Here is a 19,082-nt window from a genome sequence, read left to right as displayed (position 1 = left end):
GAGTTTATTTAAACAACTACTCCTTTTGTAACTGTACGTGTGCTTAAACTTGCCAATAAATCCATCGAATCAGCAGTATATCGTGATTCCACAAACTTGTCGTAGGGTGGTTCGTTTCCGCTGAAAAAAGAAAGAAAGAAAATGTTACTACGTCCACGCCATGTTCCAACACACAAACATTGGACAAATTGCAATAAAAGTAACATACAGCGAAATTACTGAATACTGTACTACACTGAAAGTAAAGTAATTTAGTCCATCTTTGGAAAAACTGCAATTAAACATTGCAAAGTCATACGTCTACAAGATGCTAAATATTGAAAGTAAATGGTTTAGGTTCATCTTTATTAAAAAATTGCAATACATGTAACGTACAAACACCCGCCTACAATAATTTCAATCACCATGGCAATACTTCAAGTTATGGAAACAGAGAATAACATCAATACTGACAACAATGACTTCTTTCTACAAATAGAAACACAGGATAACCTCCCTTTCTCCTCCTCTGTAAGGTATCAAATCAAACGGAACAGAACTCTCTCTCTCTCTCTCTCTCTCTCTCTCTCTCTCTCTCTCTCTCTCTCTCTCTCTCTCTCTCTCTCTCTTTTGTGACAAACAAAATCATAATACAGATGTGAATACGCGTCTCTGGAATACGTAAGAAGAGACAGAATCTGCACAATGCCAAAAGACAAAACAATATTAACATAACAATAACATACAACATTTATTTCTGAGTTTAAAACTGTCACATTTTCGCGATTTATCTGCTTACAACAATCCGATTCAGCTCCTATCTTTCTTTTTTTGCAGTCCTGTTTATGGAGCGCCTTTTATGGCACATAATTATTGTAATGCGATTAGCTTTTTTTGTTCAGAGAAAAGAGCATGAAGCGGAATTACTATATTATTTTAGTCACTAAGTCGAACTCACAGAACGAAAGAACTGGACTGCATTTTTTTTCACCAAAACGTTATAATTTATATAAAGCTATAGCTTAGTTCACCTTGGCCATGCGCCAAGACAGCGCTGAACATGTGCACAAATTGAGGTGGCAAAAAAGTGACAAGCAGGTGTGTAGCGATAGCCCGTGCAGAAAGTGACAAGCCAGTATAGCGCACTAGCGCAAAAAGCTTCACATGAAAGCGCGCTTTTCTCGATTCTTTTAAACTTTCTGAGCGTGCTTAAGTCGAAACACAACAAATGTATGTGTTTCTGGAATCAGAAAATGATAAAGAATAAAAGGAAATCCGTTTTGGATCGATTACTAACATTTTAATTTAATTAGAGAGATTTTTAAAGACTAAACTTATTATTTTTTTTTAAATGCTTACTTGAGAACAAACTGTACGGTGATTCAATTCTCTCTCTCTCTCTCTCTCTCTCTCTCTCTCTCTCTCTCTCTCTCTCTCTCTCTCTCTCTCTCTCTCTCTCTCTCTCTCTCTCTCTCTCTCTCTCTCTCTCCAAAACGAAACAAAGCGACAAGGACGACCAGCTTGAAATAACTAAGTAGGGGAAGGGCCCCTAATATGGACCACTTTTTGTTTATTGCTGATAACTAGCTTGTTTTCTTGCGGAGAAGTTTCATTTTGTGATTGGTAGTCCTCAATCAATCAATCAATCAACATGAGGCTTATATCGCGCGTATTCTGTGGGTACAGTTCTAAGCGCAGGGATTTTTTTTTTAGAATTTTTTTATGCAATTTATATCGCGCACATATTCAAGGCGCAGGGATTTATTTATGCCGTGTGAGATGGAATTTTTTTTACACAATACATCACGCATTCACATCGGCCAGCAGATCGCAGCCATTTCAGCACATATCCTACTTTTTAACGGCCTATTATTCCAAGTCACACGGGTATTTTGGTGGACATTTTTATCTATGGCTATACAATTTTGGGATCTTTAACGTGCACACCCCAATGTAGTGTACACGAAGGGACCTCGGTTTTTCGTCTCATCCGAAAGACTAGCACTTGAACCCACCACCTAGGTTAGGAAAGGGGGGAGAAAATTGCTAATGCCCTGACCCAGGGTCGAACTCGCAACCTCTCGCTTCCGAGCGCAAGTGCGTTACCACTCGGCCACCCAGTCCAGTACAGTCCAGTCCTTCTCTCTTAGTTTAACCGTTAGGCCTAATTAGAGTGAAATAGCTTTGATAGACATTCAGCAAAAATTAAATACAGAAAAAACCACAAATGGTCCATATTAGGAGCCTGGGAGCCCAATATGGACCAGTGAAGCGGCCTTCACGAATCACTGTAAAAAGCCCCCCATTCTTCAAAATAACATAATACAACTTAGTGTGCAAGTCAGACTAATTCAAATATGCTTTAGATTTAGCTGTTTCGGGTTGATGAGAGCATTATTTGAAGCACACCAGGAAACTGAAGAAGCTTATCAAAAACAGAGTGAAAATAAGTGAAATTATCAACTTCCACAAAAACAAGAATTCTCGAGGGCTAGTTATAGGTTATAATCAGCAAGCTTCTTAATGAATTTATTAAAATTGGCTTTAGCTTTTATTTTCTTCGATTTGTTGAAGGTGGTCCATATTAGGGGACTCACACATGCTTTGAGGTTTTGCTATTATTTTTTGTTTGCAGTAGAAACTCGGGGTACACACTGCTAAAATGTAACAAATACAGTCTTAGCTATCATATATAGCCATTTTTGTGTGATAAATGCTTTGGCTGTTGACAGAAACGAGTCTGTTTTAGGCGGCAAATTTACAGTGAACTTCGGGCTGCCAAAAGTGAAAAAAAGCGAAAAAGCCTAACGGTTTTGAGGTTTGTGTTTCTGCAACTGTTTTGACATGTGCAACTTATCCAGAGAGGGTGAATACAGCAAATGAAATTGTTTTGAGCGCTCTAGCGCCGCTAGTTTGTCAGAACAGGAGGTGGTCCATATTAGGAGCCGGTCCATATTAGGAGCCTTTCCCCTACCTGTAAACAGGAAAGATACAAATGTCAGGCAAATTACGCCACGCAAGCGTGCCGCGATTTATCAGAGACAAATGCGACACAGATGTTTTTCTCGCATGACTGACGGGAACATCCCCATCTGGTGATGATTCTATTGTCATGGAATGTTGATAAGCTATCGACCGTATGAAGGCTGGTATGTCTGCACGCGAGCATGGTATTCTTAGGCACATGCAAAAAGGGATAAGACCGACACAAACTCACCGGCATAGAATATGTGAGTATAATTGTGTGCATACGATAGAGGAGGAGGAGGAGGAGGAGGAGAGAGAGAGAGAGAGAGAGAGAGAGAGAGAGAGAGAGAGAGAGAGAGAGAGAGGGAGAGAGAAAGAGAACAAGATAGAAATAGAGAGAGAGAGAGAGAGAGCGCGCGCGCGCGCGTGTGCGTGTGTGTGTGTGTGTGTCTGCGTGTGTCTGCGTGTGTCTGTGTGAGTGTCTATGTGCGTGCATGCATGCGTGCGTGTGTAATTAATTTCAGTCCAACAAAAATAACAAGAGGTCCACGCTGAATCAGATGCACTTCTATGCTTTCGGAAGACGACAACCCTGGTCAGTCAAGAAACAGACAGCTCTCTCCTGAGAGGAAACCACCCTTCGGCTTTCACAGGTACATAATGAGGTCATTACTAAATGTCGTCCTTTATTAACCAATCGCCCGAAGACTCAGAAGCAAGGGAGAAGATGTTCACCTGACATAAAAGGTCTGGAATCGGGAGACATTTTTGCCGGAGGACTGGTTGTCAACACCAAACATTCGAGAGCAGCTAGATGACGCTTATGACGCTGGATGACGCTTATGACGCTGGAGGACGCTTATGGGCCCCCGGGTACCGGGAAGACGGTCATGCTTCAAGCCCTTGGACCAGAGTGATGAATTTACAAGATGGACACTTCTTTTGATTGACGCGAGGCATATGACATACTTCGAAGTAGCTTTTGGGAATCAGTTTTAACACGGACAAAAGTAAATCAGAACAAATCTACTTTTCAGAATGACTGTTAACGCTCTCTCGTGGGCACAGTCTGTTTTAAGCGGGGCTATGTCAGAAGATGTATTGCCAGGGAGAAAGTAATTCACTGTCAAAATCTTGCTGTGCTCTTGAAGAGGTCAAGAATCTCCACACACACCCCCCCCCCCCCCCCCTCCCGATCCTCCAGTCATGTAGCCGATTTATTGTTATGATAACATCACAAAACATCGTAGATTGATTGCATTTTCGTAGGCCCTCTAAACTTGGCCGCGACGAACCATCCATTGATTGACACTGGCCGAAAGCAAAACCTTTTCCAAATGGACAATCATACCTAAGGCAAAAAAAAAAATAATAGGTGTGGTTACGGTAACATAGCCAAAAAAAATAGGGTAGGAAGGTATGCAATCACTTTTCTTTTATTTTACTTTTTTTTCTAATGTGTACAAATTAAACCTACTTGACAGGGAAATAAGTGTGCGACTCGGGCGCTTTCGCTTTCATTGCGTTTTCTGCACTCGTTTACTTGGTTGTTTTGGTATTTTTGTGACAAATGTAATAAAAAGTTATAGGGTCGGCCCCCAAAAATAGGGTAGGTCGGGTTACCGTAACCACACCTATTTTTTTTTAGGCCTAATTTCATTCACTCACGTATTTTTTTTCCCTGGGATTTGTTATGCTCTCTTTACTTAAGCCTTCGATTTTTTTTTACACTGACACACATTTGAAGGAGCATTGGTGCACTCCTGTTCAATGCCTATTTACAACAAAAATCAATGAATAAGCTCACGGCAGGTGTGTTTTTAATGATCTCATCTCAGATTTGCGTGTCTCTGAATCGTTTTTGAGGGCTTAACAAAGTTGTGTAAATTAACTCAGATATTGAAGAACCCATATTTACGAATTCATTTAAAGGCACAGTTCTTCTTTGTGTAAACGATTATGATCATCATCACAGATCTGACCATATTTTTTTAAATGGCTTAAAGCCACCCCTCCTCAAACCGGCACGGTTGGCCTAGTGGTAAAGCGTCCGCCCCGTGATCGGGAGGTCATGGGTTCGAACCCCGGCCGGGTCATACCTAAGACTTTAAAATTGGCAATCTAGTGGCTGCACCGCCTGGCGTCTGGCATTATGGGGTTAGTGCTAGGACTGGTTGGTCCGGTGTCAGAATAATGTGACTGGGTGAGACATGAAGCCTGTGCTGCGACTTCTGTCTTGTGTGTGGCGCACGTTATATGTCAAAGCAGCACCGCCCTGATATGGCCCTTCGTGGTCGGCTGGGCGTTAAGCAAACAAGCAAACAAACAAACAAACAAACAAACCCCTCCTCAACGACACACATCACAAATCAACAGCCTGCCTGCATTCCTTGCCCAGTGAAAACATGTCGCTGAACTTATTTAGAAGGCGAGCATTTGTGTGTCGTAACGAAATTAATTCAACAACAAAGTTCGTTTGTGTATCCAATGTAAAAGCCTGACAAGACATGAGACGGTAAGGCGAACGTTTTCAGGAGAAGGACTGTTCTTTTAATTGATTTTGAAGATAAGCCTTATTGTAATGAAATTAATTCAACAACACAAATCTCACTCTGCGCGGGAGGCAACCAGGTTGTTGATGTTCAGCTTGTGCGTCCAATGTTAAAGCCTGGAAAGATCTGAGATGGTGAGACAAATGTTTTCAGGCGAAGGACCGTGTATTTAACTAGGCGGCATGAATTACCCCAGACAGGCGCATTCAAGAACCTCTCAGTATTTACGCTGGATTCACTTAACGTGTTACGCAAACGAAGCTTCTCCAAAAGTTTGGCAAAATATCAAAATCGTGTGTTTATTGAATTGTCTGCATGCTGCCCATAGTACTCAGTGTCTAAGCCTTCTTTGCTCAGCCCGTCAACCAATGTTGCTGAAGAGGACTTCTTTGCAAGTCTCAGAAGTTGTGAATGCATGGCGCTCGATCATATCTCCACAAAGGCGCACCACAAATTACTTTCCAATAAAGAACTGTCCCGCGGTTTTCTTGTGCAGACGCGCACACTTTTCTCAGCCCAGCAAAGTCCTGGGGTGGCGTGCACAAAAAAGTGCCCAACTCGGTGGGAAAAAGCGCTGGGTCGGATTGGTTGAACTTGAGATTCGTTTGAGATTTGAACAAATCCGACCCTTTGCTTTCTCGGTGAGCACGTTCTTATGACCATCGCCCCTGGAGTATATTTTTTCAGTGCATAGCAGGTGGCCCCCTCTCAGCTGCCACGATCTAACAAAGACAGGGTGAGATTTACGTAGTTGGTATTCCTGGTTCTCTCTGTGGTACTCCATATACCCCATCCTCCATTTCTGCAGAGATTATTAGCCAGTCTTTCACAGATGGCGTGCTGATCTGTATTGTGCTACATCCCAGAATGATCTATTCCCCAAGCGAGTCCATGTGTGGTAGTCTTGGTATTCCCGGAAGGATGTAGGTGATGTCATCCGTATTGAAGGATAGATTGGAAAGATATAATATGCACTAAATCCACACTTACAAAGAATGGCATCGAATCTCATATAGTACGAAGACTTTCACTCAAGAAGGGTTTTGCTTTGTGGAGAAGAACGAATCAATGTCTCAATACCCGATCCATACGATTGTTTGGATGGAATAACGGTAAACTGAAGTATTCAACGTTTGAACAACGGTCAACGGAAGTATTCAACGTTTGAACACCCCTTTTGCAACCAGTTTTGAACACCCCTTTTGCAACAAGTTTTGAACACCCCTTTAGCAACCAGTTTTGAACACAGTGTAACATAGTACATACTTTTACTATCAAAAGTATCACACATGATGAGACCGGCACGGTTGGCCTAGTGGTAAGGCGTCCGCCCCGTGATCGGGAGGTCGTGGGTTCGAACCCCGGCCGGGTCATACCTAAGACTTTAAAATTGGCAATCTAGTGGCTTCTCCGCCAGGCGTCTGGCATTATGGGGTTAGTGCTAGGACGGGTTGGTCCGGTGTCAGAATAATGTGACTGGGTGAGACATGAAGCCTGTGCTGCGACTTCTGTCTTGTGTGTGGCGCACGTTATATGTCAAAGCAGCACCGCCCTGATATGGCCCTTCGTGGTCGGCTGGGCGTTAAGCAAACAAAAAACACCAAATAAATCACACATGATAAACACTACTGTTCACCTTCGTGCACACACGAAGGAGGACAAGGAACTAGCAGATCTGCGCATGAGTTGACCTGGGAGATAGGCAACACCACCCTTAACCTACCAGGCTTGGCTGGGATTCGAACCCCTGAACCTTCGACGCAGGAAGGCCAACTTCTTAGCCACTAGGCCATAGCGCATGCACCCTTTGTGGTTGTGAATAAGATCGTTTACACGAAAGGATGTAACTCCCCTAAGTTTTGGGAGAGGTATAGGAATACCTTTTATCGTACAAAACACTCAGACACAATCAACCACTCTTACTCTAATCACTGACTCCACACCCAGGCAACATTCAAACCAAAGTTTATTATTTACACACACGACAACACCGCATTCACATTCACATCCAATCACAATCGCTCAAAATCAAAGATAGATGAAGAAGGAAGAATTATCTTAAAGTTTAACAAAACAAAATGGCTATGAGAATTTATAACTTGATACTAAAAGAACTGTAAATATCCCTAAATATTACCACCTATCACCTTAATTCCCTGATCCCGAAAAATCAAGAAGTCTCTTTATAAATCTATCTCAACTCAAAATCCGCTTATCTTCACCTACAGTAATCAATTAACCCCGTTATTTATTAACTAACTATTTTTTCTAACTTACATTTACACTAATACCTCGTGATAGGGACTACCAACGTTTCTGCTACACTGCCTTCAACCTTGATGCAAAAGATCAACGCCAAACGCAGCTACACATGAAACCAGTAGGCCCAGCCACCATTAATACTAATTAACTTAACTTTAAATAACAAAACCCTCAATTCTCTTCCACTTATTTCAACACAATAAATGGTACGAACATTAATTCATCAATAACACATTCACATTAATCCACCACGTAACAACCTTACTTCATAACAACAAATTACCATATCACTACATACTTTTCTCTTCGTGCGTAATGATCACGACGTTTCACAACCAAGTCCAGTTCACATCTCGCCGATCCACAAAATCAACGTCGCTCAAAGAAAACAATAAAGACACTCCAGATTAGTCCCGTTGAAATGTAAATAACCAGGCCTGGTACTAAGTTAATAACCTAATATTTAATTAATAGTCAATTTCTACCTAGTTTCCTCTACCACTTGCACCATCTCTATGTCTTTAATGTGTTTAAACTCACTTATAGGTCACAATGCTTATTGAAGCCACAGCTGCATAACTCAAGGCACACAGATGCCATAATATATTCTTGTGCACAGACTGCTCGTGGCAATAGAATGCCAGCACCTTCCACCACTTTACCCACTGACGGTGGGCCACCTCACCTCCACAGCTCCCACTTGCGACACACCGGTGGTCAAACACCCCACCAACTAACACGCCTTCCTTCCGGGTATAGAGCCGGAAGCTTCTTGCACCCGGAAACTCATGCTGTCCCCTGTGTCGTTCGTCTCTCCTGGCTTGGACTCTCCCACAGCCCCGCTTCTATGCTTGAACGCTGTCGTAGGAACAAAAGCCAAGTATAACTACTTGTTCCTCCAACAATACTTAATTATCTCCCCTTATCCACCAAGTCCATAAATTGACTCTAACAACAATATTTCCCTCGTTTGACTTCCCATAATTTCCATAATTACCTACTTAATTAACCACCCTGGCCATCTCATCAAAGTTACTATTTAACTTTAACCAACATCATTATCAAAATACCAGAGTCCCAACATGACCAATTATGTAATAATTCTTACACTTTCCACTCACTTAAATACCTAATTACAGCCTTTACTTTTATACAATTGTAAATACACCATCATCAATATAAATGTTCAAAGTATTTACAACTCCCATTTCACCAAATCAAAACAACATGGCTGCCCCCATAATAACCAATTCCTATTCCATTATTTGACCCAACCATTTACAAGCAGCCCCTTCACAACAACGCCACTTCCCTCACCCCTTATGAATTTAAGTCATATTACATAGTGGCACCTCGTTCTTCCCTCTTTCTCTACCCGTGCTGACGTCACATATTTACAACCAACCCCCCCGTCTTCTGTCTTGACGGTGAACTCCCGTTTACACCTCCCGTACCTCGTGTTCACTTTTCCGTACTTGCACCTACTACACGACTCATTCTCTGGAGTTAACGCTCTCTACCTTAAATTCACCCTCCATAAAATAAATCCTTCCCACACATAAGTTCACTCGCAGCAACTGCTGACACCTCTTTTCTTCTCTCCACCAGCCTACTCGCTCTCCACACTTCTTGCACAATAAAAACCTGTCCACCCCCTTTCCCTCGTTTCCCATTCCCCCTCTCCCCTTTCTACCCCCGACACCCAACACATAAAATGACACCAACCAAGGAAACTAAAAAACTAAACCTCTCTCATACACAAACACTACCGAACCAACAAATTTTGACCCTGAGCACGGAAGGAGAGAAAAACTACAGAATTTCAACACACCTTGCCGTTCGAGGACTGACCACCGTAGAACCCTTGAAGCCACACCAAGACAGCTGGAACACAACTTGTCTCCGGGGTTGTATAAAACAACAACACGCCGGTCGGCCGGATAGAGCATTCACATCAACCATCCGTTCTCTTCACAGTTTTACACAGCAGTGACCTTCGAGCCTGTGACTCGTTCACGCACCACGCAACCCCACGTGCGTGAATACACTCCCGCGATTGGCTGTCCATATCCACGGACACACACCGAGTCACTGTATAGGCACCCATCTGAGCCAAAACCGCACGAACCCCAGCTCATGCACGAATTACCAAATAAGTCATGGCTGGACTTGGGCAGAGTTTGTGACAAACCCCCCACCCAAGTACAAAACACCCTGTATTGAACCAAAAACCACACACCTCTGACCAATGCCAGGAATCCTAATACGTGTAATCAAACCACAACTCCCCCTGACTAAAACACTACACAACTCTACTGACATCCATGGACTTGCAACATGATCCAGCCCACCAAAATCAGTCCATTTTGATGGTTCAATGCTCCCCACATCTGGTTACTCTTCCGAGCGACTGAGCAAGTCGGCCCCCACGTTGTCTCTTCCAGGAATCGCCTGGATGGTATACATGTAGGGTTGCAGAGCCAACGCCCACCGCATCAACCTCTTGTTGGTCGCCTTCAAACCCTCCAGGTACTCCAAGGGTTTGTGGTCGGACTGAATGCAGAAAGGTTTTCCGTAGAGGTACGGGCCAAACTTCCGCACCCCCCACACCACCGCCAAGCACTCGCGCTCGATGGTACTGTAGTTACGCTCCGCTGGCAGCAACTTTTTGCTCGCACAGGCCACCATCTGCATCCCGTCCCCCTGGTCTTGGAGTAGCATCGCCCCCAACCCAACACCGGATGCATCTGTGCGAAGAGTGAAAGGCACGGAGAAATCCGGCAGCTTGCACACCGGCTCTGTGGATAACTTCACTTTCAGCGTATCAAGGGCCACCTGCATAGGCTTTGTCCATCTGACCTTGTTGGGCTGCGACTTCTTGGTTGCGTCTGTCAGCGGGAGTGCAATGTCAGCAAAACCCGGCACAAATCGACGGTAGAATCCGGCTAGTCCTAGGAAGGATCGGATCTGCCGCTTTGTTGTTGGCCTGGGCATCTTCGCTATCTTGTCCATCTTCCCTTCCTCGGGTTGAATCACTCCATTTCCCACCATGTGTCCCAAGTACTCCAGGCGTTTAAACCCCAAGTAACACTTGGATGGTCGAGCTGACAACGATGCTTCCTGCAGCCGCTGGAATAAAGCTCTGAGACACTCCAAATGACGCTCCACGGTTTCAGTTGCCACTAATATGTCGTCAATGAAATTGTCGATCTCGATCATGTCGAGAGGGCTCAACAGACTCCTCATCATCCTTGAAAAGATGGCTCCTGACGTCTTCAACCCAAACGGCATCACCGTCCACTGGTAACACCCCTGCGGTGTTGTGAATGCGGTCTTGGGCTTGTCTTCTGCCGCCATAGGGATCTGCCAGTATCCTTTTGCCAGATCTATCTTGGACAGATATTTCGCCTTGCTGAGCTTGGCGAACATGGCCTCCATGTTTGGCATAGGTTCGGCGTCAAACTCCACTATCTTGTTCAAACGGCGGTAGTCGGAGCAGAACCTCTTTTTTCCGTCTTTCTTCTCCACGATCACGATTGGAGAGCTGTATGGGGACACCGACGGTTCGATGACCCCCATCTTCAACATCGCGTCGACTTCTTTGGCGATAATGTCCCGCGTCGTGAATGGCAAGGGGAACTGACGGACTCTAACTGGTTCGTCATGCGCCAACCGCATGCTACACTCTGCCAGCGACGTCCTCCGTGGCAGATCCGTGATGACATCCTTGTTGACCTTGAGGATTTCCTTGATCCCTATATGCAGTTCTGGCGTCTCTGGATCCAAGTGCACATCCTCGATCGTTTCCTCTGACGTCAGTGGTATCAACGGAATGTCTTCGTGAGATGACTGCACTGTTTCCCACTCCTCCCCTTCATCCACCACACACACCGTTGCTATCGCTGCCGGCCGCTCCACATACTTCTTCAGCATGTTGGCGTGGAACAATTTCTGCTTGGGCCCTATCCTGATGCGGTAATCACACTCGCCCACTCTTTCCTCCACGACGTAGGGTCCTCGCCAAGCCATCTCCAACTTGTTTTTCTTGAGAGGCAGGAGTAGAAGAGCGCGATCTCCAGCCTCGAAGGTTCGGCGTTTGGCCCCGCGGTCGTAGTGCTTCTTCTGGCGCACTGCTTCCTCACACAGATGTTCCCTAGCAATTTTGCATGTTTCCTCTATTCGGTCCCGGAGGTTCAACACGTACTCGGACGCAGTCTGCGCTTCCTTCCCGTCTTCTCCTTCTTTTGTCCAGAGATCCCTCAAGATGGCCATGGGTCCCCTCACCGTACGGCCGTACAGCAACTCAAATGGGGAGAACCCAGTACTTTCCTGCGGAACCTCCCTGTATGCGAACAAGACACCTGGGATAAACCGATCCCATGTCTTAGGGTCCTCCACACACAATTTCTTGATCATGGCTTTCAATGTGCCATTAAACCTTTCAACCAAGCCGTTGCATTGCGCATGGTACGGCGTAGTGGTTCGTCCCTTGACGGCGAGCAACCGGTGAACTTCTCGCATGACGGCCCCGGTGAACTGTCCACCCTGGTCCGACAGGACCTCCTTGGGTATCCCCAACCTCGTCCACATTGTCCACAGCGCTTCAGCCACCTTCTCTGCCTCGATGGACTTAAGTGCCACAGCCTCGGGGTAGCGCGTCGCATAGTCCACCATCACCAGGATGAATCTCGCCCCACTGTCAGCTGCCGGCTTGATCGGCCCCACCAAATCCACCGCCACCTTCTCAAATGGAGCATTGGGCAGAGGCATTTGCCCAAGCGGCACTTTGGCAACTCGTCCCTTCGGCGTGACTTTTTGGCATCGGTCGCAGGACTGACAGTATCGTCGCACGTCTTCGCACAGGCCTGGCCAATAACAATCTGCCCATAGACGTTCGCGGGTCTTCTTGGTTCCCAGATGTCCTGCCATGGGTGTGTCGTGGGCGAACTTGAGTAGTCCTTTCCTCAAGGATCTGGGAACGCATATTTGTGAACACTCCAATTTCTTCTCCCGATAAACCCTCTTTAGTATCCCACGAGACATCTTGAACTCCACCATGCCCTTTCCTGCTTGTATCTGTTTCCCTTCCTTCGCCAGTCGTTTTGCGCGCACTAGTGTTTCATCTTCCTGTTGCAAGACTTTCAGCTGATCCGGAGTCACTTGCAGCCCTTCAATCTGCACCACCACCACCGGTTTCACCGGCCGTGTACCTGCTTCAGCCTGTGCTCTGGTTGTCACTGCCGCACACAACGCCCGTCTGGGATACATCGATACTTCCACCCAGTCTCCGCTCGTAAGCTGGGCCAGGTTTCCCAGAAAAATGTCAGGCCTGATGTTGTCGTTCACGATGGCAAGAATCCTCTCACAGATGTACGGCGATTCTACGTCAACCCATGCTAAGGGATACGTCTTTGTGCAGTCTAAGTCGGCAAACTCTACGTGCACTGTCCCGCTGGTGTAATCCTCAGGCCTAACAAATGCAGCCTTTACCATGGTCTTGTCTGCCCCTGAATCACGTAGACTGATTGCGTCTCTCCCGTTAACCTTGCACCTTCCCATCGGCCGAAATGGAATTTTCTCGCAGTCTTTGCACAACGGCTCTGACGGCTCGGAAGATCTCGTCTGGTCATCTTGCTCGGTCGTCATGCAGGCGTTCGCGGTACACTCCCTGGCAATGTGTCCCGTCTTATTGCACCTATGACATATCACCCGATTGTTGTATTCCCGATTCCAGTTCGTCTTTTTGTTCCTGCTGCCCTCTACTGGCCTCACTTGGCCCTCTGACTGCTCTGCCTGTTCCTCCGATCCCCCTCCGGTCTTGGTACCCCCGTTGCTTGTAGTCTTCTCCTTTTTCTTTTCCTCCTCGTCCATTTGGCCCCCGATGTTACGTTTTGCGTTGAACAATCTGGCGTCCCGTTTTGATTCCAAGTGAGTGAACGCTAACACCGCCGCTTCCTTGGCTGTAGCTGGCTTTTTATCGCTGACGTACTGGAACAGCTCACCCCGGAAATTTGACATCAACTGTTCTCTCAGGATCAGGTCATACAGCCGGTCATAGTCTCCCGCACACTGTGACATCGCTATCCATTGATCCAACAGGGTCTGCAGCCGACGACTAAACTGTACAAAGTTCTCGTCCCCTTGCTTTGTGATGTTTCTGAATTCCCGGCGGTAGTGTTCTGGAGTATGATGGAACTCTTCTAACAGCGCAACCTTGAGCATATCGTAGTCGCTGGCATCCTCGGGAGTCATCCGTAGATATGCTCTCTCTGCGCGACCCTTCAATTGGTCTGCTAATCGACCTGCCCATGTCGCCCTGCTCCACCTGTGTGTTGTCGCTGTTCGCTCGAAGTGGAGGAGGTAGTCGTCAATGTTGACAGAGTCATCACAGAAGGACATCTTTACCCGGTATTTGTCAAAACTCGGTTCTCTCTCAGTCCCCCCTGTGCGCAGAGCTAACTCCTCTTTCCACCTCGCCTCACTTGCTTGCAGTTCCTCTTCCCGTATGCGACGCTCCTCCTGGCGTCGCTCTGCCTCATCTCTGCGCCGGACTTCTTCCTCTTGTCGTCGTGCTTCTTCTTTCCTTTCTTGGAACTCCCGTTCCTCTTTACGTCGGGCTTCTTCTTTCCTTTCTTGGAACTCCCGTTCCTCTCTCCTTTGGGCCGCCTCATCCTTGCGTCGGGCTTCTTCTTCCTTGCGTCGAGCTTCTTCTTCCTTGCGTCGAGCTTCTTCTTTCTTCTCCTGAAGTTCACGTTCCTCTTTACGTCGGGCTTCTTCTTCCTTGCGTCGAACTTCTTCTTTCTTCTCCTGAAGTTCACGTTCCTCTTTACGTCGGGCTTCTTCTTCCTGGCGTCTGGCCTCTATCTCTTCCCTACGCTGGGCTGCTTCTGCTTGGCGTCGAGCTTCTTTCTTCTCCTGAAGTTCTCGTTCCTCTTTGCGTTGTCGCCGCTCTTCCTTCCGCAACTTCGCCTGCGCCACTCTCTCCTCGACGATGGCCGCCTCCCTGCGCACTTGGGCCATCACAAACTGGGCCAACGTCGCCCCTTGCAAACCCAAGCTTTCACCCTGACTACGGAACCGTGCTAACTCCCTGTCTACCGACTCATCGTCAAACCCATTAGAACCTTGGACCATGATCGGCGACACTCCCCTTACAGCTTGGCCCTCACCGTACCCCATCGCCAAACGCTGCGCCCCAACAGACCTCGGCCCCAACACTCCTGGCGTCACCAAAGACCTCTCCATCCTCGGCGTAGAAACCGCACCCGGCATACCACCCGTAGCCAACAACGTCGCACCACCACTTGGTACAGTGAACCGAGGAGGGGTTACCACCAGGGATGCAGCCGCAGACGTCGCTGGAACCTTCTCCTCCATCCTAGCCGCCCGCCTCAACTGACGCTCATCCCGATCTGAATTCGACATCTCCTTGACAAACCAACCTCACCTTGACCCCAATTTCAAAATTGATCGCCCCCAACAAACACGGACAGAATAATACAAAACAACAACCACAATAGAACTTACCCAAACAGCTAGCTGACAACCTTGGTAGAGTGAGATCCGAGTGATCAGTTCGGACCCCAGGTGTGCTCAAACTCACTCGTTCTCTCTCCTTCCTCTACCGGGTCAAAATAGCCACCCAGGCTTAAAGCCTTTAAGTCGCCCGCCAACCGCCCACGCTAGTCCTCATTCATACCCTTTCATCACTGATTCACACGAGTCACGGCCCTTACTTCCCGATGCTATCTAAACCCTTCCTAATCCCCGAAATGAAACTCCTATCCCACCGCTGCCACCATTGTAACTCCCCTAAGTTTTGGGAGAGGTATAGGAATACCTTTTATCGTACAAAACACTCAGACACAATCAACCACTCTTACTCTAATCACTGACTCCACACCCAGGCAACATTCAAACCAAAGTTTATTATTTACACACACGACAACACCGCATTCACATTCACATCCAATCACAATCGCTCAAAATCAAAGATAGATGAAGAAGGAAGAATTATCTTAAAGTTTAACAAAACAAAATGGCTATGAGAATTTATAACTTGATACTAAAAGAACTGTAAATATCCCTAAATATTACCACCTATCACCTTAATTCCCTGATCCCGAAAAATCAAGAAGTCTCTTTATAAATCTATCTCAACTCAAAATCCGCTTATCTTCACCTACAGTAATCAATTAACCCCGTTATTTATTAACTAACTATTTTTTCTAACTTACATTTACACTAATACCTCGTGATAGGGACTACCCACGTTTCTGCTACACTGCCTTCAACCTTGATGCAAAAGATCAACGCCAAACGCAGCTACACATGAAACCAGTAGGCCCAGCCACCATTAATACTAATTAACTTAACTTTAAACAACAAAACCCTCAATTCTCTTCCACTTATTTCAACACAATAAATGGTACGAACATTAATTCATCAATAACACATTCACATTAATCCACCACGTAACAACCTTACTTCATAACAACAAATTACCATATCACTACATACTTTTCTCTTCGTGCGTAATGATCACGACGTTTCACAACCAAGTCCAGTTCACATCTCGCCGATCCACAAAATCAACGTCGCTCAAAGAAAACAATAAAGACACTCCAGATTAGTCCCGTTGAAATGTAAATAACCAGGCCTGGTACTAAGTTAATAACCTAATATTTAATTAATAGTCAATTTCTACCTAGTTTCCTCTAACACTTGCACCATCTCTATGTCTTTAATGTGTTTAAACTCACTTATAGGTCACAATGCTTATTGAAGCCACAGCTGCATAACTCAAGGCACACAGATGCCATAATATATTCTTGTGCACAGACTGCTCGTGGCAATAGAATGCCAGCACCTTCCACCACTTTACCCACTGACGGTGGGCCACCTCACCTCCACAGCTCACACTTGCGACACACCGGTGGTCAAACACCCCACCAACTAACACGCCTTCCTCCCGGGTCTAGAGCCGGAAGCTTCTTGCACCCGGAACCTCATGCTGTCCCCTGTGTCGTTCGTCTCTCCTGGCTTGGACTCTCCCACAGCCCCGCTTCTATGCTTGAACGCTGTCGTAGGAACAAAAGCCAAGTATAACTACTTGTTCCTCCAACAATACTTAATTATCTCCCCTTATCCACCAAGTCCATAAATTGACTCTAACAACAATATTTCCCTCGTTTGACTTCCCATAATTTCCATAATTACCTACTTAATTAACCACCCTGGCCATCTCATCAAAGTTACTATTTAACTTTAACCAACATCATTATCAAAATACCAGAGTCCCAACATGACCAATTATGTAATAATTCTTACACTTTCCACTCACTTAAATACCTAATTACAGCCTTTACTTTTATACAATTGTAAATACACCATCATCAATATAAATGTTCAAAGTATTTACAACTCCCATTTCACCAAATCAAAACAACATGGCCGCCCCCATAATAACCAATTCCTATTCCATTATTTGACCCAACCATTTACCAGCAGCCCCTTCACAACAACGCCACTTCCCTCACCCCTTATGAATTTAAGTCATATTACATAGTGGCACCTCGTTCTTCCCTCTTTCTCTACCCGTGATGACGTCACATATTTACAACCAACCCCCCCGTCTTCTGTCTTGACGGTGAACTCCCGTTTACACCTCCCGTACCTCGTGTTCACTTTTCCGTACTTGCACCTACTACACGACTCATTCTCTGGAGTTAACGCTCTCTACCTTAAATTCACCCTCCATAAAATAAATCCTTCCCACACATAAGTTCACTCGCAGCAACTGCTGACACCTCTTTTCTTCTCTCCACCAGCCTACTCGCTCTCCACACTTCTTGCACAATAAAAACCTGTCCACCCCCTTTCCCTCGTTTCCCATTCCCCCTCTCCCCTTTCTACCCCCGACACCCAACACATAAAATGACACCAACCAAGGAAACTAAAAAACTAAACCTCTCTCATACACAAACACTACCGAACCAACAAATTTTGACCCTGAGCACGGAAGGAGAGAAAAACTACAGAATTTCAACACACCTTGCCGTTCGAGGACTGACCACCGTAGAACCCTTGAAGCCACACCAAGACAGCTGGAACACAACTTGTCTCCGGGGTTGTATAAAACAACAACACGCCGGTCGGCCGGATAGAGCATTCACATCAACCATCCGTTCTCTTCCCAGTTTTACACAGCAGTGACCTTCGAGCCTGTGACTCGTTCACGCACCACGCAACCCCACGTGCGTGAATACACTCCCGCGATTGGCTGTCCATATCCACGGACACACACCGAGTCACTGTATAGGCACCCATCTGAGCCAAAACCGCACGAACCCCAGCTCATGCACGAATTACCAAATAAGTCATGGCTGGACTTGGGCAGAGTTTGTGACAAAGGATGATACTAACCTGTAACGTGAAATATGTATTTGTGTAGTCTTTCACTTAGCGGTTGTATGTCCGAAAACTCGATGCTATAATTTCCCCTTGTGTTCTATCAGTCAGGGGCATCGGCTTTCAAAACAAATCAACAATGTAAAAATATACACATCGCCATGCACTTGAAGGACTTAACCAAACATAACAAGTAACGAAAACAGGTTAAACCGTGATGTTCGACGGACCAATCTTCGACGCACCAATCAGTCTTCACCGCACTCGTGTTGTCCTCGATCGGTCGATAGCACCGACCTTAAAACAGAAATAAACAATGTAAACAAGCACACATCGCGATGCCTTATGAGGTCAGAGCTATAAATAGTAAGGAAAAGGACCGAAGGACAAATCTTCACCGTTCTCCCAAAAAAGCTCTACCCAGAGAGAAAATTAGGAGAGAAAAGGGTTTTAAAACTTACAATCAAACTGTAATTTGTGTGTGTTTAGTTTTCCTTTGGCTAGAATAAGCAAGGAACAACAAAAAATTAAGCCATGATGATGGATATAGCAATCTTCGCCGCATTCCAAAAGAATTTCTATCCACGGAAAGAAAATAACAACAGACATTAATATTTAGCTCAACCTGTTGCATTAGTTTGGGATTCAATTTGAAAACAATCATCACTTCATTAATCTTGAATTTTGTTGAGAAAAAAGTGAAAGCAACAATTAAGTGTTCGATATTTTTGCATTTAGAGGGGAGCAACATTGGGTATTAATAGTGCACACGGACATTCAATGCAAGTGTTTGAATAGTTTCTTGGCCTCGCTAGTACAGTCAAAAGATCGTTTTATGATGGCCGTAAACCCACCTACCATATATTTTTAAGGCAACCCTCCTGCTTTTTCTAGCTTTGGAATTTTTCTATA

The 19,082-nt window shown here is 45.6% G+C and overlaps 1 long non-coding RNA gene across 1 annotated transcript; it reads right to left on the bottom strand.

Annotated features, from left to right (window-relative positions):
* Positions 1–7,447: 7,447 nt before the first annotated feature.
* LOC138967448 (uncharacterized) lies at positions 7,448–18,167 on the bottom strand. Its single transcript, XR_011455959.1, has 2 exons — positions 17,561–18,167; positions 7,448–9,754 (listed from the first exon to the last, which is right to left on the bottom strand). It is a non-coding gene; the product is annotated as an uncharacterized lncRNA (long non-coding RNA).
* Positions 18,168–19,082: the final 915 nt, after the last annotated feature.

The sequence above is a fragment of the Littorina saxatilis genome, linkage group LG5, assembly GCF_037325665.1.
Source record: "Littorina saxatilis isolate snail1 linkage group LG5, US_GU_Lsax_2.0, whole genome shotgun sequence".
Classification (NCBI taxonomy): domain Eukaryota; kingdom Metazoa; phylum Mollusca; class Gastropoda; order Littorinimorpha; family Littorinidae; genus Littorina; species Littorina saxatilis.
Note: the sequence above shows the minus strand (reverse complement) of the source record. Positions and strands in the feature narration are given on the sequence as shown.